This window comes from Aquila chrysaetos, chromosome 1, assembly GCF_900496995.4.
Source record: "Aquila chrysaetos chrysaetos chromosome 1, bAquChr1.4, whole genome shotgun sequence".
In the NCBI taxonomy this organism is placed as follows: Eukaryota; Metazoa; Chordata; class Aves; order Accipitriformes; family Accipitridae; genus Aquila; species Aquila chrysaetos.
Window position 1 is genome coordinate 30,576,520 of NC_044004.1, and position 25,159 is coordinate 30,601,678.

General features: G+C 43.0%; 1 protein-coding gene across 4 annotated transcripts in view; it reads right to left on the reverse strand.

The window, feature by feature from the left end:
- LNX1 (ligand of numb-protein X 1) overlaps positions 1-13,853 on the reverse strand; it is an 85,023-nt gene extending 71,170 nt beyond the window's left edge. Inside the window, exons 1-2 of one of the 4 annotated variants that reach the window (XM_030013332.2) lie at positions 13,735-13,853; positions 12,559-12,705 (exon numbers count right to left, since the gene is read on the reverse strand). The gene's annotated coding sequence lies outside the window, so the exon portion shown is untranslated. Of the gene's footprint in view, positions 1-1,820; positions 1,922-12,558; positions 12,706-13,734 lie in introns of those variants that run through there. The other 3 variants (XM_030013358.1, XM_030013386.1, XM_030013348.2) reach the window with 3 other exon arrangements.
- Positions 13,854-25,159: the final 11,306 nt, after the last annotated feature.

Sequence of the window (25,159 nt, forward strand, 5' to 3'; positions counted from 1 at the left end):
ATCCGAATGGCCCCCTCCCAGCCTCATGCCCTAACCCTGAAAGTACCGCTCCTCCGCTCCCACACGCGCAGCACATCAACTCCCCCAATACAAATTAGGTACAATTGGAAACAATGCTACAGCTCCGAAGCGACTACAAGCATTTCCGCAATGACAATAGAGAAAGAGAGGCATCGCTGCCCTAAGGCCATGCTCTGCTGCAGCAAAAACGATGAGAGAAGCCCCAGTGCATGCAAAGCCAGATTGTCCTGGCCACGTTACAGATACTCGTTATGAACCTGACACGCTAATAATGCATTGCTAGTGAAAAAGCGCAGGTGTGGGGAGCTGTACCTGAATTTTACAACGTTTACATAAATTATAAATACTTGTTACAGCACAGGGAGACAAAACCATCCATGTTAATTAGTAACAGGCATTGAATTTTTAGAAGGACTTAATTCAAGTCCTATGGCCTCTATTATTTAGAAAATTTAGACAAGATAATAACATAAATTTGGAGGGGGGGCAATAAAACTCTATCAGCCTCTTCTGGCTAATCTGGTCCATGTTCACCCATGATGAACTTTCTTAAATTTCTAGACATATCAAGCAATGAAATGATTGCCAACTGTCTTTGGGAGGTGATTATACCACCAAAGGAGTTAACATGGAGGGTGTGAGATGGAGTTGTTGCACAGATTCGGTCAGAGGCAGTCGTTGTTTGCAATGTTTGCGGTCATTTGTATTTATAACATTTACGTGCTGTCATAACAAGCTACATAATTAATTTCATGTCCTTTTAGGAAGCTTAAAGTCTTGGTCCTTCTTGAACAACGTAGAAGAAAGGGAAAGGGAGATTTAAACTTGACCTGCTGATAACCAATGCATATTTCTATTTCTTCTATTAACTATGAATAATAAAATACACTTTGAGCAAGGAACCCTGAACAGGTAGATGGTAAACCGCAGCTAAGTGAAAAAAAGGCAATTATTACCTGTCTGAACATCTCTTCTTCTTCGAGGCCTGTGCTTGTGGGAGGAGGAGAGGTGAAAGAGGGGGGAGGAATCCTATGTTCATTTGCAGTTGGTGTCAACACCACTGGTCGAGGATGTCACTTTGGCAGTCTCATGCTGGCTTACAGCGAGAGCCATATTGACAGGGACTGGTTGCTGCATGGATGATTGGCAGGAGGAGCTCTTAGAGGTGGTGGTGGTGCCATGCCCAAGAAGACAACACCAGCATTTACTGCTTCGCTGCTGTGCAGGAAGTTTTCAACAACTCGGGTCCCAGATTTAGCATAGTTGTGCAGCGCCTAGCACAGCTTGGCTTAGATAAATAAAATTAAATACTGATTTGTAAGAATTTCACAGTGTTGTGACACTGCAGTAAATCAAGCTCTGGTCCAAGGCAGAGACCTGAAGCACAGGAATATGGTGCAAATGATGAAGGAAGAACATTGTCATCCTGGATATCCATACTGCCAAGCTTTCAGCCACAAGCTGGGATGAGAATGGTCACATCAGGGCATGAAATAACCCCCAGGGCTGTGACCACAGTGAAAGCCAGTATCATGGTAACACCTTTACTTTAAAAAGTTACTCAACAGACTGCACTGATTTGAAGGAGTTTGCACCTTACAAGTCTTCACTGCTTAGGAATTTGCAGCCACCAGATGCATTTAAGAGAATAACAAAAAAAAAACCCAGACAAAAAGCATGGGCGGTAAACATGGAGAGCAGGTGGAGAGAACACCTTTCATCTCTTTGCACAGTCAAGCCCATAGCTGTCCCATCCCAACGAAACATTTAACCAGCCTTAAGCTTAAATCCTGACTTACCATCACAGTTACACTGGCAGCAGTGCAGCAAGAGGAGGGCTCGCTGAGCAGAGCGGCAAAGCCCCACTGCCTCCGCCCAGCCACAACATCAAATATTAACCCAGCAGTTCAGGAGGCTGCACTTGGAAGTAGCGTGGCACAAAATGGAAGAAGCTTCAGGTAGCAAAAAAAGAGTAACCAAGGCTAAAAGAGAAAGAATTAAGTGATGAAAGAGTGAGGAAACAGCTAACACAGGAAGGAATAAAGTAGATGCCTAAACGTCAGAGAAACAGTGACACGGAGCCTGGAAGGGCAGCAACCAGCTTAAATCCCAAATGGTGAAAGACGAGGCAGTAAACGGGCATCACTGGAAAACAGAGTGACACAGATGAGCTGCAGAACAGGTAGATTAATTTAGCTCCAGTAATTCTGAAGTAGCATGGCTTGGGGTTAACAAAATTCTCAGTCAGGGGAAAGGGTGGCCAGCATATGAATGGAAAATGAATTCTGAACAGTACAGTAAGATCGTGAAATATTAGTTGGTTTTTTGTTTGCTTTGGTTTTCTCTCTGTGTATTTAAGTAACACATTTTATTAATGCTCTTGTTTTATTTTTGGACTCCAAGCATGTGTATAACAAATCCTGCATCTGCTGATTAAAAGGGGATGCCTTTTCATGCTCTGTTTCTCTGCCACACAACCCTGTAGGAGGTAGAGGTACTACCAACAGAGCTGTCGTGCTCTTCTTAGCTGGACTGTGATAACAAAGCCGTGCTGCATTCTTCCCCCAGCCCCTGCATGGGCTGTTATCTCCTACAAGTGTGCATCTCAGTCACAGCCATCCTTTTATGTCGTTCAGCATGGCACTGTACGGCCAAAGGGGCTGGTCTGCAGGCTTGTAAGGAAACTGCTCTGCAACAGCAGCATTGCCTGCTGCCAAGTAAAGTTAGAAGCTCACTAGTCTTCCAGAGATGCTTTTACCTGGCCTTCCTTTCACCACGCTAGCTGTGAGCATGCTGCAACCAACATCTGCCTTTCTTGATACTCACCTTGTTTTGCTGAGAGCCTGGCGACTGCCATCTTGCTTGTTAATGTTAAAAAATACCAACATAAGACTTCTAGGAGACTTGGCACCTTTCACAGTCACAGAATTAACTCTTTAATGAAGCCTCAGCCCAGCTGCCAGTGGCTAGACATGGGCAGGTCAGGAGATGTGGGCATTGTCCCCATCTAGTGGCTCACCCACACTGGGGAGAAGAGTGGATCACAGCCAGGAGGGAGCAGAGGTCTTCCTTCACCCTCAAGCAAAAGCGCAAACCCCTCAGGTTATGCAGGGCTAACTGTGACAATACTCAGGGGAGCATAGCCCTTACTACTCCTGTGAGAATCCAGGTTACAAGATCACTCCACCAATTTCATATTCAGGGTTTTATAATGAGGCATCAGGTTGAATGCTTATACAAACCTATTTGCCATCAGTTAGAGAAATTTTAATGCTGTTTTAATTTATTGTCTTGCATCAAACTGTCTTACTTGGTAGCAACCCTCCCAGCTTTCCCGTTACTGTGTTTTGTACCACTAACTGCTTCTCTCCAACTGAAGTTTTTTTATGGATTATGTTGACTTTACTGTTCAAGGTAGTACATATTTTGGAGGCTATCGGGCAGTCTGCTTGTTTCAGAATACTAGACAACAGTTGTGGAAAACATTATAGTGACCCATACTCCAGTAATACATATTACACAGTATTTTACATCCCAAAAGAGAGTGATTCACATTCCAAAGATCTGGCTAAAAAATATCATATAATAATTTGCACCAACCTTGGCATAGATGTACTAAAGGCCAAAGGGGTGAGTCACTCTGCCTAGATTTGAAACTATGTTCAAAGGAAGGTTATAAAACATTAAGGTGCCTAAAACCTTATCATCATGCCTTAGGACCAGCATTCCTCCTATGTATATCTTTCTCTCTCTCCCCCCCCCCCCTTATTTTTTAAATCTGTTCTACCTGTAGAAAAGTCACATTTTCCTTCTGCCTGAGGTGTAATCAGTAACAGACAATCTCTAGTGGAGATTTGTTATGGGCAGAGGTGAGATGCATACCTCCAGGTAAAAAGTCTAGCTGGAGAAGAGTTGGGGTTTCCGGAGATATTGATTTAGCAGATAAGAATTCAGCTTGACTTTTAAGTATTTAAAAGTTCAGCACATCAGTACAGAATGTCTCCGAGACAACAAACAGGAGCTCCAAAACCTCTCCTCTGCCTGGCCCCAGCTTTAAGACGGTTGGTTTTTCAAAGTTATTATTAGTCAAAAAGTCCTTCTCAGAGCTTATAACAATCAAAGCACTTTGCAGAGCCTTTAGTGATGAAAGGCATTTCCAACTGAACAGAAAAATCCAACAGTACAGTAGGTGAATAACCCCGACTTTTTAAGTTGTAGCTCAAGCTGTGAAACCTAACAGAAATGTCATACTGTGCCTGCACGCACAATAACTTCAAAACCCAGAACCAGATTGTTTGAAAAAAATGGTTTTCTCTGTGGCTCATGCTGGAATTTACAGAATAAACCAATGCTGGAAAAAGTTTTTTGTTGTGGAATTATGTATCTGAAATGTCTGTTAGGAATGTATGGAAATATATTCTGTTTTTTCTTCTGTTTCTCTCTCGCACACCCACGCAAACCTGAATTGCTCTTTCTGATGATTTCATGGATACAAAACTTTGCTCAGCATGTTAAAATGAAAAAAATCAGCCCAGAAGTAATTTGAGAATATTAGGAACAGCTGGACAAGATTTAAGTGAAGAGAAGATCTGAATAAGAGAGTACACATCTGCAGGTTAACCCACCCACATGACAAGGAACATGTCCTGTGAATGAACTCACCTTAACAGAAGGTAGTATTTCTGAGAAGACTTGTTGCTGGCATGCCTCTAGTTGTCAAATACTATGTTGGTTGAGGTAATAATTTCCATTTCTTCCTTTTTTCAAAGTTCAGTAAACCCAGACTTGGACCAACAGCTTATGGCAGAACTACAAGCTTAGACTCCAAGTGCAAAGACGAGTTGTAGCAAAATGGGGAGGCTGTGGGTAACTGCTTCCCAAAGGCACACGGTCTACCTTCTCAAAGGAAGTCAATCATGTGGCCAAAGCAAGGCTATGTGAGCAATTATGATTGACTCCTAAAGGGCTTCCTAAACATATGCTCATCCTAATTGACATAATAAATGCCATCGGCATTTCACATACTAAATTATAAAATTGCATGGCTAGTTATGTAACAAAAGGTGCGTTACCACTCTGATTTGGCTGATTGCTCCGGCTGACTTTGGCAAGACTGGCAACCTCACAAATACCACAAGCTTGCTTTCAGCCATTTGACCGAATGACAAAACTGTATTTGTGTGGCTGGACAACAGCGTGCCCCAGCTGCCTTTCAAGATGCTGGTAGCTAGGAATAGGTACAACAGTCCATGCAGACTTCATCAGGGAGCGCACCCCCGGTCCTTGCTCCAAGTATGTCTGGTGTGTCTCTGTGATGGGGGATGTGTGTCTGCCCACCCTCCTCCTGTGTTTCAGAGCAAGGAAACGTGGACCTGAAGACCACTATGGAGCTGTGGGGTGATCCAGCCAGGTGCTACTCAAGCCAGACAGCCTAGCCCCCCAGGCATGTACAGACCCACACTGGGTATATCGCAGCAGTGAGACGTTACACAAAAACCTTGCTGCTGCAAAGTAAAGTGCAAAAGTTGGAATAAAATGCATTTGCAATAAAATAAAATAAAATAAAATAAAATAAAATGTTCTGCACCTTCAGCATGAATTTAGTTCCTGATATTAACTCCATGACACTGCTTCTACACTGTTTCCTAAAGAAACAGGGTAGTTCTGCACTTGTTCCCTCTCTCTGTGAGTCTCTTTGTTCATTCCTGCTCTTTTGCTCCCCAGTACCTTTTGAATCCATTTTTCAATTTCAGTCCACTCTGACAGAATGGCAGAAGTCTCCATATACATTAAATTATCACAATTAGCATGAGAATAGGTGACGAGGTAGGAGAGAGGAAAAAATTTGTGTTCCCACAAAAAGCAAGACTGCAGAGTGAACCCAAGCCATACTGCATATCAACGAAGACAGGCAGGAAAAAGGAAATAAGCATAGCCAGCCCTCAAGAAAAACTGATGTTGGAGCTACACCATATTAGACAAAGCCACAGAGAGATAGTGTTCACTAAGTCTTCTGCCCACTGAACCCTGACATGTAATCCAAAAAGCTTGTTCTCTTTCCCTTCCCCACTTCCAGCTTCCATGCCTTACCGTGCACAGCAGGACAGGCACTGAGACGGCCCATACCATCAACAGAGGTACCCACCTGAACAAAAAGGTTTCTCCCTTCCTTTCTTCTTGCTTTCTGGCTTCCTAATGAGTGGATGCACTTTTTACTACTTTCCCAAGGCCAAATGTACCTAGACCTCTTTGAGAAGAGAAGACCCCTTCCTCCACCATCATTCAGCTATTCTCTGAGTTGGCCTAGCTGAAAGAACACAGCAAAACTCCCCATGACCCTGGTCCATCAGGGGAAAAAAATGACCCTCAACATGACTGCAAGCTGCTGCCAGTATGCAAGGGTAAGCGGCTAGGGGGTACTGGGGAGCAGGGAAAGGGGTTGATCATGCCTGGGGTAGATGGAAGGCACAGCTGGATGGTGGCACCCTGGTTGCCAGTGGTGCCTGTTTAGTCTCAGAGAAGACTTGCTTGTCCTGATTAAAATCTTTTGCTTACCATGCTTTGACGATTCTGTGTCTTCAGACAGCAGGTAAGTAATCTTGTTGACTTCCTGATCTGTCAGAACAAGAACATTTACCAAACACCCCCCCCCTCAAACAACTCCACCCTCAGCACCCTCTAAAATACTTTAAAGTATCTTTTATCTTTTTTGTGGTGCAAACTCCACTGTGATTTTGCAGGATGACATTTATGTTGGTAAGGATGAAGAACAACCTGCCCAACTCACTTGCAGCTTCGTGACACGTGAGTGGCTCAGCCAGTGCAAATGCATCCCAAGAGCATCTGTACGTCCCGTTAGATGTTCGCTCCGCAAGGACAAACACAACACAACACAAAACTGCTTCAAGAGCTACAGCATCTGCACGAACAACCTGGCATGCAGACCATGTGTCCTCCGTGCGGGCCTGCCCTACTTAACTTTAAAATAACAATGCAATAGGCAGAGCAAAATGCATGGGAATGTGAAAACTTTAACATAATACAGCTTCACAGTAAGTCTTCATGTCTCTTCACAAGCCTCTCCCAGGGCCCCAAGTGGGTCAGCGGGGCAGGCAGGCGATGCTGCCTCTCTGCCCCCTCAGCTCCAGGGGAGGGAAGAACTGCTGAAGAGGGAACGAAAGGGCAGGGGCAAAAGCACCGTGGAGGACTTCTCCCCCAGAGGATGTTGAAGCCTAACACCTCACCCTGCCCCCCATGGCCATGGTGCCCGCCACTCTCAGACCACACAGCATCTTCTCGCATGTGACCATGAGATAACATTTAATAACTACAAAGTGCAGAACATGTGATGGATAACCCTGCTAATAACACATCATAAAGTAAGCTGTGCTTTAATTACACTGTGCCTTTACAACTGCTCCTCTGATCCAGGAGCCTCTTAACGCCTGACAAACTACTTAATGAGTTCTCACAACACCCTGTGGGGACCTTTTCTAGGAGCAGCCTGCAGCATGGTTAGGTGAGCAGGGGAAGGGGCAGCTGGCTGCTCCCGTGCGGCGGGACCAGGCTCCTGTGATGCCGATGCCCAGCCTCCATCACAAGAGTCCTCGTGCAGCAGCGTGGCCACAGAGATGCTCTCAGACATGATCTGAGGGAAAGCCCTCACAAACTCTTGACTTCTAGGACTGCATCCTCTGCTTTATGAGCGTGCACCCACGATAGGGACAGCAGCAACCTGCAGCAACTGGCTCCCCTGTGTGACTCGTCTAAGCAGGAGAAGAGAACTCTTTAGGTAAAACTTCTGTCCCATTGCACTCCATGGCAAGATTAAGCAAATTCAGTGGAGCGAGGATTTAATCATCTGTATCTCAATTCTACTTATGTTGCACCTAACTCCAGTACTATAATTTATATATAATTATTATTAGATTATATCTATCTAATCTAATAATAAAAATATTATTACTATTAAAGATTATATATATTATCTATAATTTAAGTTATAGGTCTGTAAATGTCTATAACTTAAATTATGACTGTGTCTTATTCTTTCTTCCTCCTGCCACCTAGATCCAAAAAAACTGACTGAATAAACAAATTCTAACCAGAAAAAAAACAGTCCCTATTGAAGAACTGCATGAAACAGTGACACTTTGCTCTTTAAAATAACACAATCTGAAAGCATTCCCTGCCACCCCGTCTCAGGGTGACAGCTGCCAGGGCCCAGTCCTGTTCAGGAACCTGGAAGAAGGAAGGCACAAGTCCAGGCAGAGTAGTCAACAAGTAAATTTCAACAACTTAGGAGCGTGGTACAGCCCAGAGGCAGCCTCCTAAATAATGGGCTGACACACAATATGCAGCTGGAAACAGAAATTTCAGGGGGCAAGGGGAAGAAGTTTGGATGAGCTTACAGGTGGTTTGCAATACTGAGTGCTGAATTTCACATTTAAGAAAAATGCACTGTTCGAAAGAGGAAAACATAATGCATGCTGAAGAGGCTGAACCCAGCAGCCCAACTACTGTGGTCTGACTATCAGTTTTCTGGTGCTGATACCGGTTACTTTTTGAGTCTTGAACGAACAACACACTGTCTTTCCCTCAGTTACTTCTCTTATGAAGTAGTGCTGACAGTGCCCATTTATATCTGCTGATAGTCCCTATTGCTCATTTGGGAGTGACCTGTGTGCTAGAGCTTATAACCGTCTTCCAAATGGAAAGGACTGGGGAAACACGAAGTATTTGAGCAGGAGTGGACGCAGCTCTCTAGCTAAGGCTGTGCAATAGTTTCCGTTCCAGGGCAACTTTTTGTAGCGGTATAATGACTAAGATCCCTGTCCAACAAATGTCTCAGCAAATAAATTTTGTTTATTACAGTGACCAAGCCCACAACTACCAAAACACATCCTCTAGAGCTTGGTTCTGCCCTTGTCTGCTCAGTGCTGGGAAACAGCATCCCTCAGTATGGTACTACTCACTGGATTTGATTCATCAGTGCTTTAATTGGGGCTTTGTGGGAACTCTGTGACAAACTCCATTCCTAATTAACATGCATGTGCTGCTGATGGCCTTGTAACAGTCTCCTTAAAATGAAGAGGCTTACTAAGGTTTTGTCAGCCAAGACACACAAGTGACACCGGCCTGGGAAAGATAGTTAAGTCTGTGGCTGAGTTAATATCTGCTTCCAGAACCGGTTCTGTGGGTGTGGAGAACAATTGTGTGCTGCTTAATCCTGTGATGAGAAACCAATGAGGAATTACATGCTCAAACTGTCCTGCTTCCTGCATCCTTCCACACAGTCGGATGTGATCTGCTGCATGCAGGCAGGCAAGGGGACTTTTTATTTCTTTGAAATTCCTCCTACAAGTCATAGCTATTTCAGTGCCTCAGACCCTTTTTGACTGGATCTAAACTGTAATAGTCTTTTAAATAGCAGTAGTATGATTAGATGACTCCTCAGACTGAAACTATGAAAACCCAAAGCTATGCTACAAGGTACTTTCCAGCACCAAGTTCTACTTGCAAAATCCTGTGCGAATTGATACTGTTAAATATATAGTACAAAGAGCTACAAACAAAAATCAGCTTTGAAGGAGAACAGCAAATAAAATAACAGCATCACCCATATTTTTTTAACATCAGCATCTCAACAGTATCTATACCATGTAGCTGTAGGCATGGAAAGGAACAGACTAGGGAAAAGACAAGAAAAAGTGGACTGGAATTATATCCAAAATCAGATAAAAATTTACCTGCTTTCAGACAAGCCATTTTCTGAAAAGATGCATCAATCCAGACAGAGAAGTAGCCGTCATCCCTTAATAAGAAATTACTGTCACATAGAAACTATCATTTTATTAAGGCTCTTTGTTTTAGTAAGAATGTTGCAGGTGTATTAAAGTGGAGGACCAAGCAGACAGTTGCCAGGAGCTGCTAGACAGGTAGGAATTTTAAGAGTGTTTAGCTCCTTGATTTCCTTGTAAAAGAGTAATTGAAGTTTACTCAGAGGGGTGGCAACAGTATGCAGCTGGAGGCAGTTGTACACGACAGGAGCTGCCAACTAACCATTCCCTGAACATTTACCAAAGGTGAAAGTTTCTGCTTCCATGTGGAGTCCCCTCGAATCATACGATTCAGGTAAGGATCTGTTTTTCCAGATGCAGCTTCAGCCTCTGGGGGAAGCTGCGGGAAGATCAACTGCATCTTTGAGCGTACCAGTTTCTAGGAGCAAAAATTCCAGTAGAAGAACTGGACGTGCACTGCAAACAAGTGCCAAGTCAGGCAGCCTCGCATGATACCAGTGTCTGGCCATTTTAACTAGAGAGAGGCCTCATTAGCTCCCCAAAAGGCTCTGGCCACAGAGTGGCTCAAAATCAGCTGCAGCAGGCCAGGCGGCAGCACCCAGCCGCACAGACAGGACTGACAGCTCCAGAAGCACCCGACTGCTTCCCTCCAGCAGCCAGCCCAGAGGAGCCTCTCTGGGTTTGAAAGCCTTTACTAATTTACCTTCCTGCTGGAAACAATGTTGCTTGATTTCCTGGTTTGCAGTGAAATGAAGCTAATCTATCATCTCATCCTGCGTGCGAGATTTATTCACGTTTTTGCGAAAGAACAGCTATGCTGGGGGAAGATGCCAGCGCCTTCAAACTTCTTCCAAAAGACAATTCAATTTTCTTGTCTGATAGACGATCATAACCCAGAGCCAGGAACATTCCTCTTTCTAACTCTGTCCTACAATGAAGTCCTGATGCAGTTAATGCTCAAACACATGGGCTTGGAACAGCTTCCAAAAAGCAGAACTCGTGTGAGCAAAGAGCAGGACACTTGTACAGGACCACAAACAAGTAAGAGAAATTAGCAGCAGGAGACAGAATATTTTCAGGTGGCAAGAAAAAGATAACGAAGAGGCAAGCTTCCCCAGATTGATTCAATTTATATTTTTGGAAAATGTACATAGGCTCTGAGGTTTGGGGTGGAAGAATATAAAATAGCAAATTAGTAACAGATTACTTCCTTAAGAGGAATTTTCAGTCTCAGGAAAGTGGATGGGAGTATTGAGGATACAACTCCTCACAAGGCAGCAGCTTTCCAAATGCCTGATGGTGAATCCTGGCTTTTATTTACAGATCAGCATTTCTGCTTTTCCAACAACAGCAGATAATAGACAGTGCAGTTTCAATAAAGTGGCGGAGCTGCCTTGATATTGTTCTGCATGAACATGAACGAGTAAACGAAAAGCACTTTGGAGGGTGGGATGAACAGGGAGCTCCATTTCTACAGGAGACTGTGGGAAAACAAGTGCCTTGCGTAGTGCCCAGTACAGTCACCTAAAGTATTCTTCCTTTTGCTGCTGTTGGAGGAACCCTTACCTAGTCATCAGGCACCTGGGGAAAGCATGAAATACAAGTCTAATATGCACACCTTTCCTGTTTTTTATGTTTTTCCTTGGTAGATGTCAAAGTGGCTGAGAGCTTGATGCAAGCAGTCCATCCTTAGTCACTAATAACACCCCAAAACATTCTTAGCTTTAAACATTTGAATGGGTCCTGCTGATTTATGTATTTGGACCTCTTGTCTACTAGGTACTTTAAGCATATACTTCAGTGTGTGAGGACGTCCATGTATCCTCACTGCAGTCCTGGGTTCTATGCTAGCATGTCCGTGCATACACATGTTCTCACATGAACGATCAGGCCCGTCGGTAGAAACAAAACTTATAAGAAGTTATGTGTATTCATACATATTCACAGATTTGCAACCATTGCATATATCTGTACTGAATTACAAGATGATTTAAGAGCTGAGTATAAGTTTAAGTAAGTGGAGGAGAACACGAGCTAAAGATAAAAACTGAACCAAGTTCTCTTTCTCTCCTCACCTCAGCTGCAGTTACATACATAAAATCAAGCTGCAAGATACAGCAGGGGCAAATGTAGCCTCAATTCACCTCCTACTGCTGCAGCGAGACTTTCTGGGCTTTAACCTGGGGGAGGGGAAGAAATGGGTTTCCAGAGGATTAATAAAATGATGGGCTAAAGCAGCTGCAGTACAAATGGCACCTCTCCACAGATAATCAGTTGGATTTTAACACACTTTACTGAAGAAATAGACCTTAGCAAAAGGAAGACAGAAAACCAAACACATCTAGCTAACAAAAAGGTAATGAGCTAAACATGGCACTTTTGCATAATCACACGTAGTATGTACCTAAGTAGTATTTTAACACTGGCTACCAAGAAACGCAGCAACCTACAGGTACGTTATATGGCCTTCTCCATGAGATTATGAAAATAATCCTGCATTAGATTATGAGGAGACTGAATCACTAATGACAGACACAGTAAATATTTATCGCTGCCTTGCTGTGTGGCACTCCCGAGTGTGCAGGCTGAGGTTCGGACCCACTCCCTCCTGCCACAAACCAGGCTGGTTTGTTTGCCACAGCATTTCCTTCCACCTTTGCTCCTCTGGAACAACTTGCGCCCGACTGAACGGTAAAAGCAGGAACAGCACAAAAACAATACAAGTCTTTAAACTCACCGTGTCTCTCCTCTGCTGCTGGTGGAGTCCTGCAGGTGTAAAATCGCCGGGCTCGGGCAGGCGCTGCCGGGCAGGGGAACCGCACTCAGCCTTCAGCCCCGTCTCTGCAGGCAGAGAGCGGCCGGCGGCCGTGTCAGATGGGAAAGCCTATGGCATGACAGAAGGTACAAAGAAAAGCTGAATTGCATAAACCTGAGCAATTTAAGGTTTAGAAAACCACACCCTCCCGGTCATTTCTCCCGCAGGCAGATAAGCATGTGCAAGCTGCTCAGACAACAGTGTAATTTGAAGCTTTTACTTTTCTTTCCGCATATACCGAAGTTGATTTTCAGTTTGGCTCTTCCTTGCGTTTCTTGTCTTCTTTCAGCCTTGCAACCAACATGGTTCAAATTTAATAAAGGCCAGTGGACCATCTTAAAAATTGCTTCAAGACGAAAGATTCATGTTGGCTTTCCCCTTGGAAAAGGAAGATAAGGCCCGCAAGCTCTGACCCTGTGTCCATGCTTTGGAAGCTGGATCTTCACCTTGTTCCTGCACACTTGAAGTTGGTCATGAGACTTGAACCATGTAAGGGCAGTCTGTAAACTCGGAATCAGCTGGCTAAAAATACAAGCTCTTCTAATTTTCTGAACGTTGCAAAATAAAGACTGCTTTAAACCCTCTTACCCTATAATTTTCAGTTTTAAAAGTACCCAAGAAAGGGGTAAGATGTTGTACTGCAGATAAGGTGTTGTACTGCTGCACTGTAATGCAACAGCTGAGTGTGAATGTTAGTTATGAAAGCAGCAGCAGCAAAAAAGACCTTTTTTTTCAAAAAATATTTTCAACAGAGGAGAAGAAACCCTGATCTTCCAACTACATGAATCACTAATAAATGCAATGACTTCAGCCATCATAAGCATTTGCTCCTAAGGAAGGAACTGTTATTTAGGAAGCAAGGCAGCTTCAGAGATGGACTTGAAGCAGGCAGCTGCAGTACATGCTGAAAACAGGCAGAAGGAAATCCCCAGCCTCTGATATAAACACCTATGGCTACCAGGTCTCAGCCTCCAATTCATTCCTGTACAAGTTTGTTTCCCTTCAAACATTTTAAAAGCATACTTGCTACTTGTGATTCTAAAATCCCTTGTTAAACATTTATTTTAAGAAATCATCGAGGGACCTCTCAGGTCCTACCAGCAAGTGTGACAGTCACGGCCTTAGCCTGATGGATGCTTGTTTGCAGTAGTATTTGCCTTTCTTGCCCCAACAGCACAGCACCTCTGCTCCAAGTTGCTCGAGGAAACCTGGGATGGGTCCCTGCCAAGCCAGCCCGCCGGTGCTCGGTTGCCCAAACCCCAGGTGTGTGCCGGCAGTGCCGTGCTGGAGCTGGAGCACTGTGCAACGCTGAAACGCTGCTGCTCTTCCCCCGGGATGGGTGCAATGCGGAGAGAAACAGCCTGCACGGGACCAGATGTCCACGGCAGTCACAAGGCCAGATATGTAAGCCTCGTGCGTCAGCCGTCTGCAAAATTGAACTATGCATATGCAATGTACTTTTAAAAACATGCTTAAGCTACAGAAGCTTAAACATTAGCAAATACATCCCCACAGAGCAAAGCATGTGTTTAAATCTTCCTTGCATGGGAGGTCTCTCTGAGGCTGATCGCCCTAGATCAGAAAGCCCAGAGCCCTGCTGTCACAGGTGACCACATCAGACACTCTTAGTTACAGACTTAATTTCCATTTTAGAAACTAGCCAAGTTTTCACCCCCTCCCGCTGCCGGGAGGCTTTTCTTAGTTTCCAGACTAAGGGCCAGTTCAAACTCATTTGTTCTCATGCTAATGTCACTGGATTGCTTTAATAGCCTTTCCCATCTCATGACATGTTTTCCTATTTTCCTTCCCCTTCAAACTCTTCGCTCAGAAGAAAGGCTCTCCGCTCTCCTGCTCACCCAAACAGCCCTCTTGGGCACTCATTCCTGTCCAAATTCTTCACTCTGGAATATGGCATTAATGCTTCCTTACACATACCAGGCAAATTATTTCCCCAGAAGGTGAGTTAGTTATTGGCTCTGAACCAAGGAGCTGGTGAGCTGTACCTGTTGATGGAAGATCCTATGCTGAACCCGTCTTTCGTTTGCTGAGGAGGAATGTAGAAGGATCTCCTCTGAGCTACAGCTTGTGTGCTGCATTATTTACAGATTCCTCCTTTGCCTGCAGCTGGCTAAAGGCTCTGGCAAATTTTCTTCATCAACAGCACAAAAAAGTGAGAGTATTTTCCTACTACGATTCATACTTTTGCATTGAAATGACAGCAGCATCTCATAGATCTGACTGGTGCAATGACACCTGCTTGATAAACTTCTAATCCCCCGGTATAGCTTCATGTGTTCGAGGCAAAAAAAGTTACATATTTAGCTCTGTTTATTTTTAAAACAAATCCGTACAGTTTGCCTCAACCTATGCAAATACGGGTATAAGGCTAGACCTTTCCCATTGCGGATACTCCATACTTCACTACTGCTGAGATCATTTCCAGGAGGACAACATGCCATAAACTCTATTGTATTAGACTTACTCATTTATTTACTTCAACTAAATGATTTCAGCATATATTGCAACCATTGGAAGTACATGCTGTGCAAGCTAAGTTAGGTGATCAGTCAAGCCAAATTATGGGAAACTGTAATAATCAAATGTTAGGTGATAATATTGTAACAGATGCCTTCTGTGCTGGCTTGAAAAGATCACCGTGTCCTGCAAACACAGAGGCCTGTGTAGCCTCCCATGAAGCCCCGTGAAGCTGGAGCAGACGAGGCAGGGGGCAGGTCAGCTCTTTGCCCGTTGCTGATCCGTCTCTTCCAGCCCTTGGTCCGGGCCAGCCAGCAGACTGCTTGCAAAAAATGGAAATAAAAGACCTATCTCCAGTGCATGTTACCTTCCTGTCCACACAGATCTGGCAGGGGGCTGAGCTATGCTGTCTCTTCTAAGTACACAAGGAATCTCCAGTGCTGTTGAGTATTTCTGTGATGTCACCACAACGGTAAAATATACCCTTGTCCCTGAGCCCCATGGATGGACGGTAGGATGGGGACCAGGAGTTGGAGGGCGGGTAGCACTGTACCTTGGTGGAGGAGCAGCGAGAAGGGGGAGCCAGGGAAGGAGCATCAAGAGCTGTGGGTCACAGCTTGGGGCAGTGTGGACAGACCAGCCAGGAGGACATGGGGTCCCTCAGGATGAATCTGTCTCCCCTGACCTCCCTGATGGCAGGCCACATCCACATCTGGCATGGGCATTTGTTTCAATGTTCTCCTGGGGGATTGCACCAAATGTATACCTCAGCTTGTAGAGGTATACTGGAGAATAGGAACAAACTCTAGAGGGGGAAAAAATCAGGTTTAGAAACAACTCCAGAATGAAGGCCAGTGTTTTCATGTCAGTTCCCTCTCCTTGTTTCCTCTTTGTGGACATCAATCTGAATTGTATCTCAAAACATAAAAGGAAAGATTGCCAAGCACTTGTACTATGGACTCTCTGGGGACTACTGAGTGCCACTGACAGTCTGCTTGGAAATGAGACTATGGACTCTGCAGTCATTAATCACCAATGTTAAACTAGCAATTCTGTGCAGTGTGACAGTTTAAATAAGATGTTGACTTCCAAAGTTGACCTACTTGGTGCAATTTACAGACAGCAAGGATCTTACACAGTGTATGTTACTCTGGGAAGTCATGTTTCTTTTGTTATAAAAATTTACTGTATCTTCTGTATCCTCTACCTTTACATTTTCTAGAAGACTTCTGAGAAGGAGAACAGGAGCATAATGAAGAAACTAAAACCACTGGATTAAAATAATCTCTTGTCCCCAATTAATGAACCAGTAATAGTACCAGAGTTACAACTACTATTTTCTGAAATGTACAGCTTTCATGGGCTGAGAGAGCACAGGATTATATATGGCCCTACTGGGAAAAAAACCAAAACAGCAACTTGTGCCATACCAGCAACTAAAATCATCCCATCAAAGAGCTCATATGGCATCTGTCAGGAAGGGCTCCGACTGGGAAAGCCTGCAGACCCAGCTGTGCAATCTCAAGTGAAGCTTGGGGTCCTTCCACCTCCTCCAGAAAAATCTGTGAACACATGAGCTGTACATACATAAGCAAAACAAACATTCAAGTGGCCAAATCACTCTGGCTGTTGGGAGAGGATAATATTACAGATAGCCAGGGTCTATATGTTTTCTCTTGGGAGAAATTGTTGAAGTTAAAAGATTAATCTGGGCTCTCAGCACATTCATTAGTTAAATTGCAAAGCAAGCTCGTTACATAACCAATCCCAGGACAATTATATTTATCTCGTCAAGGTTCACAGTATGGGTAGATTGCTGACCAAGGTAACATGAATACCTTCTGCAGGATGGAAGCTCTCTGATCTGTTAGAAACTTCAATCCTGTGCCCGCCCCCCCCCCCCCCCCCCCAGCTTTTGGATTAACTGTGACTTTTTGGAAGAATATATTTGCATAGTACCTCCCAGAGGTCTCTCCAGCATGGAGGGAGGCACTGAGGAAAGCTGGGTTCACTCTCTAGAAATTGGCAAACCAAAGCACATAAATTAAGTGACTTGCTCCTAATTACCAAGGAAGTCTTTGGCATAAAGAGTATCTCACTAATTCTCCCATTATTATGCACAGTAAAGGGAATTGTTTAAGGTGGAGTAAAATGTCTGTACTAAAAGCATGCACAAACACATAGCATGCACAGTTCATCCTTGAATTAACTTTCACAGCCAGGTTTATACCCTGTTCATAGAGTTCAAGATTAGAAGAGAGAAGGAGGTCATCTTGCCTGACTTCTTGCGTGTCACAGGCTGCCACGTCCCCTGCTCTGTGCCCTTTACAGACCCTGCTGCCTGGGTTTAGCCCTGTCAGGAATCTTTCTAGAAAAACATCCCATCCTGGTTTGAAGAACCAAAAGGTAGGGAGTCCACTGGTCTCTTTGGTAGCTTGTTCTGGGAATTAATCATTCATACTTGTAAAAACACATGGATAATTTATTGATAATTTAATGACACTGCTTTGCATTATCATCATTAATTCATGTTACACATTTCCTAACTGGCTGAAAGATCCCTTCCCAAGCTGGTATCTGTATCTTGTACCACTACCTATATTACACTTGCTGTAACATCCCCATATATTTTTCATGCTGACCAAAAAGACTGTGCTCTAACTAGCAGGTATCTTACCTAGCACTTACTTAGGTAAGATTTTTGCTGTTCCCTGCATCCTCCTCCAATTTTTAAATCATCTGTTAAAGTGCTGGCTGTGATGTGATTGGTGTTACTCCACATGAGTGTCCCTGTACGCTTACATACTATAAACATAGACCAAATCAGACCCATGCTCCAACTTGACTCCCTTCTGCGTGTGTACTCAAGGATCACACTAGACATGTTGCGCTGCCACTGGGCTAGGACTATGTTCTGAGGTTGTCCATTAAGATCTCCAAAATCTTTCCAAAGTCTCTATTTTTTTCCTAAGCTATCTTCTCCATTTCTGTAGATATGCTACAGGTTCCCTGTTTCCAAGTTTATAATTTTGCATTTGGCTGTATCAAAGCACTCTTTTTTTGGTCTGAACTCCACTTTTTAGACAATTCAGATTCCCTTTTCTGTAGCACCAAGCATGATCAGTGAGTGATCCAATATTTTTCCTGCAAGACCAAGAAGTGAAAATTAGCAGAAGTGGGCCGAGTCCTCACCTGGCACTAGAATCTCACTAGAAATATCCTTTTTAGTGTGACTCTGCATCAGCTGCTTTTGATACACCGGTTCTTAGCCACCTGACATGTGCTTACACAAGAATGTAAAGAAGTACTTCATTTTCGATCAAATTATGTTAGGATATCGAGCTGAACACTTTCAGGGTCTATTATGCCTATATAGTTACTTCATTAATGAAGCAGGTAATCTGACATAAAAAAAAGCAAGCCAAGCTTACCTAACAAGACCAGTGTTGAATTAAAACCTCACTGGCTGCCATTAGTAATATTCCTGTTCTTTATTACTTGAATTCCCATATCAGCTTCACTGTTATTTTACTGGAAGCGAGGTCAGGCTAGCTGCCCTGCCATTATCAGAATTATCCTGTTTGTGCTGTTAGGACATTGGCAAAAAAATGAGCATGCCTTCAGTCTTGGCAAATTTCTCCAATATCCCCAAATTTATTAAATGTTCACATCAATGAGCCAGACAATTTCTCAGCCAATTTTTTAAAAAATTTTTTTAGGATGCATAGCTCCAGGTTATACAGGGTCTACTGCTTTAAAGCTGTTTTCCCGAAGTAGGAGTTGTCTAACATTCCCTTAATTACAGATGAGCTAGAAGAGAATTCACCATCCTCACATGATACATGTACTTCATTCTGTTTCTTTCCAAATATAAACCAGAAATATATTCTGAACATTTCAGCCATCTATGCATTTCTTATTAACAGTTTTAGTACCTTCAACCCTTGCTCGGCCTACACCATTGCTACTTTTTTTTTTTCCTTATGTAAATTAAAAACTCCTTTAGAACACCATTTACTTGCCAAGAGTAGATTTTGTTTTAGCTTTTGCTAGTAATTTCCATACTTCATAACATATAAATGTCAACGGATATCTATCTCCCTTTTTCTAGCCCTTTTTTTTTCCAGTATACAGCCACACAGTTTATTTAAGTACTGTGTATATTCATGCCCACATATGTATCTATAGATATGTATACATACATAGCCCCATATATAGATATGTGTGGACAAATACATACCTATTTAAACACATGTGTAAGCACATTTCTACTTTCTGTCTTCTTTTGCCACACATGTTGTCTTAACAATGTTTTTCCCATTTAGCAAACTGTTCTTGAAAAACTTACAGCTTTCATTCATACCTTTCTCTTCCCAGTCAATTTTGAGGGCTGTCCTTGGCTTTTGGAAATTGGCCTTTTCGAAACAGCATGTATAAATATTACTGTTTGGGACTGTTTTCTCTTCAACTATATTGAATGTAATCAGGTCGTGATCACTTCTTCCTGAGACAGCTCCTGATTTCTAGTCTAGTGGATAAATTCATTTTTATCTGTTATCAGGCTGCCCAAAAGCAGAATTCTTCCATGCCAGGTTTGACAACATTTGTTTCGTAGAACTATCATCCAGTACTAGTGATGTTTTACAGGTAGCTAAATGAAATCTTCAGCAAGTCTCCAAAATAAAGTTCCCTATAATTACATGGTTCTCTTCCCACATGCAGTAGCAGCTCATCCTGTCTTCAGATTCAGTTCAGTGACTTACAATACCACCTCTGTCCACCTCTGCTTGCTCCTGGGCTTTGGTAAGCAGCATATTGCACCGCATTTCTTAGGATCCTGCACTTCCCAGTTCTAAGTTAGCCAGATATAAGTCACTGGGTCATGCACAAAGTCATTCCTCTCACACAATTTCTTTTATCTCCCTTAGCCTGTTTAAACAGCTTATACAATATTCTGACATACTGGTCCCTCTAGCACTGAAACCTGATGAAACAATTAAGTTGAATTCATCTCGATTATTGAGAAATTCCAGTTCCTCTTAGTTATTACCCAGACTCCCAGCTTCACCATATAAGTGTTTCCAAATGCATTTCTCTTTGGATCCTCTACCACACTGATTTAATTTGTTCCTGACATGGCGAATTTGAACCACATTTACTTTCTTAACCCCCTTCTGCGCATTGTTACTTTAAATACAGTTACAGCAGTTCCTAATAGCCACGATTTTTTGTCCCCCGCACACCTATTCAATCTCTCCATCATTTAGTACTGCATATATTACAAGCCGGGACACGGTTTCGCTCTGTGGTATGTAGTCGGTCCAAAACCAATAGAGATATTTTGTGCTGACCCATGGGATGCTGACACAGGCTGATTGAGATACTGTATCTGCAGCACCACTTAAGTAATGGCAATCAGCATCATTCTTTGTGCATCAGAGCATCCTGTTTTTTCAGGTGGCTTTGCAATGTAATTCAGCAAAAGCAATTTTTAATATCAGTGCAAGTACTCCACTCGGGTCACACCGGCACAACTTATCAAGGAATGGCAGTCTGCTGCAATACTTGCAATACCTTGCAGTCACAGGACTCAGTGCTGGCCTGAGCTGGTCATGGAAACTCTGAAGAAGCATAGATGTGTTTCACACAGGAGGAAGAAATGCATTAATATCTGCATGTCTGACAGTTACCTACTTGTAGCTGCTTTTTTTCCACACAGCGCAAACTACAAAGCTCTGCAGAGCCTTTCTGGGAACAGGCAGGGGCCGTGCCAGTGCCCACGGCCATCTCGGATGTGCCTGGTTGCCGCGCTGGTACCTGCCTTTTCCTAAGAGGACAAAACTCCTTGGGGAAGCAGGTTTCACTCAGCCCCCACTGACTGCACTGAACACTGGATTGTCCCTTAAAGTGTTTAAACCCTGTGCAGCCTAGCTAAAGGAAACTAGGGCCCGTTTTACGAAGTAAGTTGCTTCCATGCATGCCATAGGAACTTGCAAAGATGTAAATTTGAGTCAGGATGCTATGGGCCCTCTGCTCTTATCTCAGAGAGGTAAGGGAACTTCTCCTTGTGTGGAAAGGTTGTATCCTTTATTAGACAAATTACTACAACTGGAAGAATTATGTGCTTTCAGATATGCAAGTGTTCCTTTGTCACTCTGTGTTCTAGTATATCCAAACAAAAAAAAAAAACCCACAGAAGATATCAGCTGGTGGGACAGAGCACACAGGAAGGGGCCACTTTGAAGAAGGCGAGATGTTTTCAGTACACCGGTTCCTGAGCAACCCAGCACATTCAGTCTGAGCATGTTATTGCTTGGAGATTGAGGCACAGAGTGTCGCTGACCCAGCAAGCTCAGCGAACAGGGAATAGCGCACGTCTTGCAAATAACCTCTCTTTGTTTTACTAAATGAGTTGAGCATCAATCTAAGCACAACTCCGTTTACATACCAGTTGCTTAAATTGCTAATTCATTTATCCATGGGGTAGCGCAATGCATAGAGTACAGATTACATCAGAAACAAAAGTTGTAAGGGCACACAAACATATTTACATACGGACAAATGAAGTGTATAACATGTTATACATACACACAGAGAACCTCCTTAGCAATGCCTATTGCAAACTGGGAGATGGCGATAAGAGAAGACATTTAGCTCAGAGATGTAACAAAGTTCAAATGAGTAAGTGCTACTTTATCCTAAAGCAGTCTACTTACAAAGCCAAAGGTCTAAAAACAGTGGATAGAAGAGCAGCTGGTTTGCTGATCTCTGTGTAGCGCAAGCCCTGGCCTTTCACAGGCTTCTGCCCTTGTTCTGTACACAGAAAATGCATTTTAAGTTTCCAGCAGCTCATGTAACTGTGTTTGTGTACCTGTCAGTATCCCAGAACCCACAATGACTTTTGGATTCAAGGAACAATTTCGACCACTTCTGACAGACGAGATGGGCTTTCAACAGCAATTAAACAAGTTTGGTGAAAGCAGATAAGCTTTCAGGTGGAGATGAAAGACTGATAGCATTTTCACTAGGAGAAAACTCTCACTGAGAATATCTTACCAACATGCAGAGCTCCTATTCCTAGCATGGGAAAGAAGTCTTAAATGTCCAAACAGCAGGAAAATCTCTCCTTGGAGCTCACAGCACTCATGAATCTACAGCAAAACAGGATTCTTTGGGATTGGTGCTCATGGATCTGTTTGTTTAACTATACTTGTTTTCCGCACTGGAAATTTCAGTTCTTGCATGTTTTAAAAAACTGTAACAAATGGATATATAACTGTATACTATATTATATATAATGCATACATATATATAAAATTCAACAAAAGGTTGAATGAAATTTGAGTAGTTTCTAATGGAAATATTTATTTATTATTATTATTATTATTATTATGAATGGTTTTGTCTGCAGTCCACAATGTGAATGCTTATGTATCATTTCAGATGAGAGCTCCTTGAGAAAACATTTATTTTTTTATGCATTGTACCATGAAATGCCTTGGAAGTGGCAACTCCATTGAAACTGTTTAAAAGAAATTAAGAAAGTCCATTTAACTGACTTAGAAATCTCATTATTGGGTCAGTGTCATAGTACACTTACCCTTTCAGTGCATTGTGGCCTGCAGTAAAACCACAGAAAGCTCTTCAGCAAAGTAGAGAAGATAAGACTTATTTGACATTACAAAACCATAAACTCAGGTTTCAGTGCCTGGTGATGTCTTCAGTGAATATTTTGTGTGGTTTTTCTAGCATAATTATACCTGGAGAATCTCTGTGGAACCTCTTTAACCGCTAAAAAGTTAAAAATGAAGGTCTGACCCAGTCATATGAAGCAGAAGCTTTTTTAAAAGCACTTCAACCACAGCTCTGCTACTTGAATCTCAGTTGGTAACACTGACATAACATTTCGCTGTTGTAGCTTTAGGCCTCTGTAGACCACATGTGCTGAAACATCCCAGATCGGGACAGCAAAGTCACCAAACTATTTCTGTATACAATACAATGGCAGGAGTTGAACCCAAATCTCCACAGGTTCAATGCTGACGTACCCGTGCTTCATGCTACCAACCTTCCCTCTTGCTGCTTTGCTGGGGAACTGGTGCTAAGAGCTTACACTATTCGAGGTACTTACTAAGCGTATATGAATGGGCTTGCTATTATCTGTCAAAGGCCTCAGGCTGAAGCAGTTGTTCAGAGCATCCCTGACACGTATCCCTGCTGCTGACAGAACAAGTCTATATTCATGCCTCGCAGACAAAATCGCCATTCGTATTTAGATTTGCACCATGTTCACAAAGATCCTTGGGAGATCTGTTCGCTTTGTATGTGGGGAAATGGATCAGAAAATACTGACAATTTTCAAAACGCTTGCTTTGAATTTCAATGTCTCCTCCTTGTACTGGCTAACAGTGAACTACTGTTGGTACACACTAAGTCCCTCACACCGCACGTAAAGTACGTTGACTTGCCGACTGTGTGGAGACTGCAAACTCCCTTGCCTACCCCTCCCTTCCCAAAACACCAGCAATGGACCATTATCTTTGATTTTGACATCTGAAGAGAGAATGCAAATGCCAGGAAGGAAGTTTTTAGAATCTGTAAAAAAATACTCTCTGAAAGACCTTCCAAAGGGAATATTACAACAGGATACAGTAAAGAAAAACAGGAGAAGAATTTGAGGGGGAGAAGCTCACACTATAAATGAAAACTACTTCTGAGAATAAACAAAAACAAAGGCACATCCAAACTTACTTCTGCTTAACAGAAAATTAGTGAATTTTCTGCTTAAAATAGACTAAGTACATTAGTGGCGGACTTGAATATGTCTAATTTATACCTTCTGGACTATGCAGTGTAGTACAAGGAAGATGAAAGTACACTCAGAATTGATGTTGGGGCCACCCCCGCCAGACCACCAAGGCAGAAGGTGAAATGCAGAGGTTACAAGCTGAGTACTAGGACTCAAATTCTTTGAAAAATTTCCTTTACATCACCAGGGTATCTCCTCAAGAATCAGGAAAAATTTATCTCTAAAGTCACTGAACTGAAGATTAGGAAACCCCAGTCTTTCTGAGCATCTTGGTAATAGCTGGTCACTATAAAATTGTCATGACTTACTGCATTTTGTTTTAGCTTAAGGCTATCTATGTTCTACACTACAACAACATGTAATATAAAAGCAAACATTACCCTAATTGCAGCCCCTCTCCTCCCCCAGTTTCTTTTGCTAAGCACTGTCAGGGTAGACTGTGCTGTGCAAGCCACACAGACAGTCTGCACATCAAAGAATTTGCAAGCTAAGCAGCTGAGATCAGGAGATCAGCTCTGCACAAGGAAATCCAGAACAACTCAACATTACATGGATCTGTACAGGGCTTTGTGCATGACATGAAAGTCATGCTGGAAAGGCTGACTCTCAAATAAGATAGGGGATGGTGACTTGCTGAAGAAGGCTAAAAAGCTCTGAACAGTTGTGAAGTACAGCTGACTTTCAAACAAATTTCTGAGCAGCTGAGAAGCTATCTTAGGGAAGAACAGGACAGAGCACAACAAAGCAGCAATGCTGACTTGGCTTGTGGTTTCTCCTCTATTATCAAGGTTGCAGGTTTTTGTCAGAATGCTTTCCAGGCCCAAGGACTTTATGACAAACTCAGAACAGACCTTTGCCGGTCCACACGAAGAAGTGCAGATTTGTTACAAAATAAAATTTGCTGGTTTAAACTGAAATTGCAATGACAGATCATGGAGGAGTAAATTAAATGGAAAATATTAAGCTTATGGTTGAAATGATGCTGCAGTCTTAAAGGAAAAATGTACCGGATCGTTTGTTGGTGTTTTCATAAGCTGGGGGGAGTTGCATTGGTCTGTAGGTGCTGAGCACAAGGAGCAGAGTTTGAGCAGCCCTCGCAAGGCTCTGGCTGAGTGACAGGACAGCGCTCTGTAACCTGAACTTTCAAAAGCTACCCTGGAAAAAAATGGTGTTCACGCTGAGGGGAGAGGGTATAGAGAAGAATGATCCTTTTAAGAGGAAATTTGTCTGCTTGTCTAC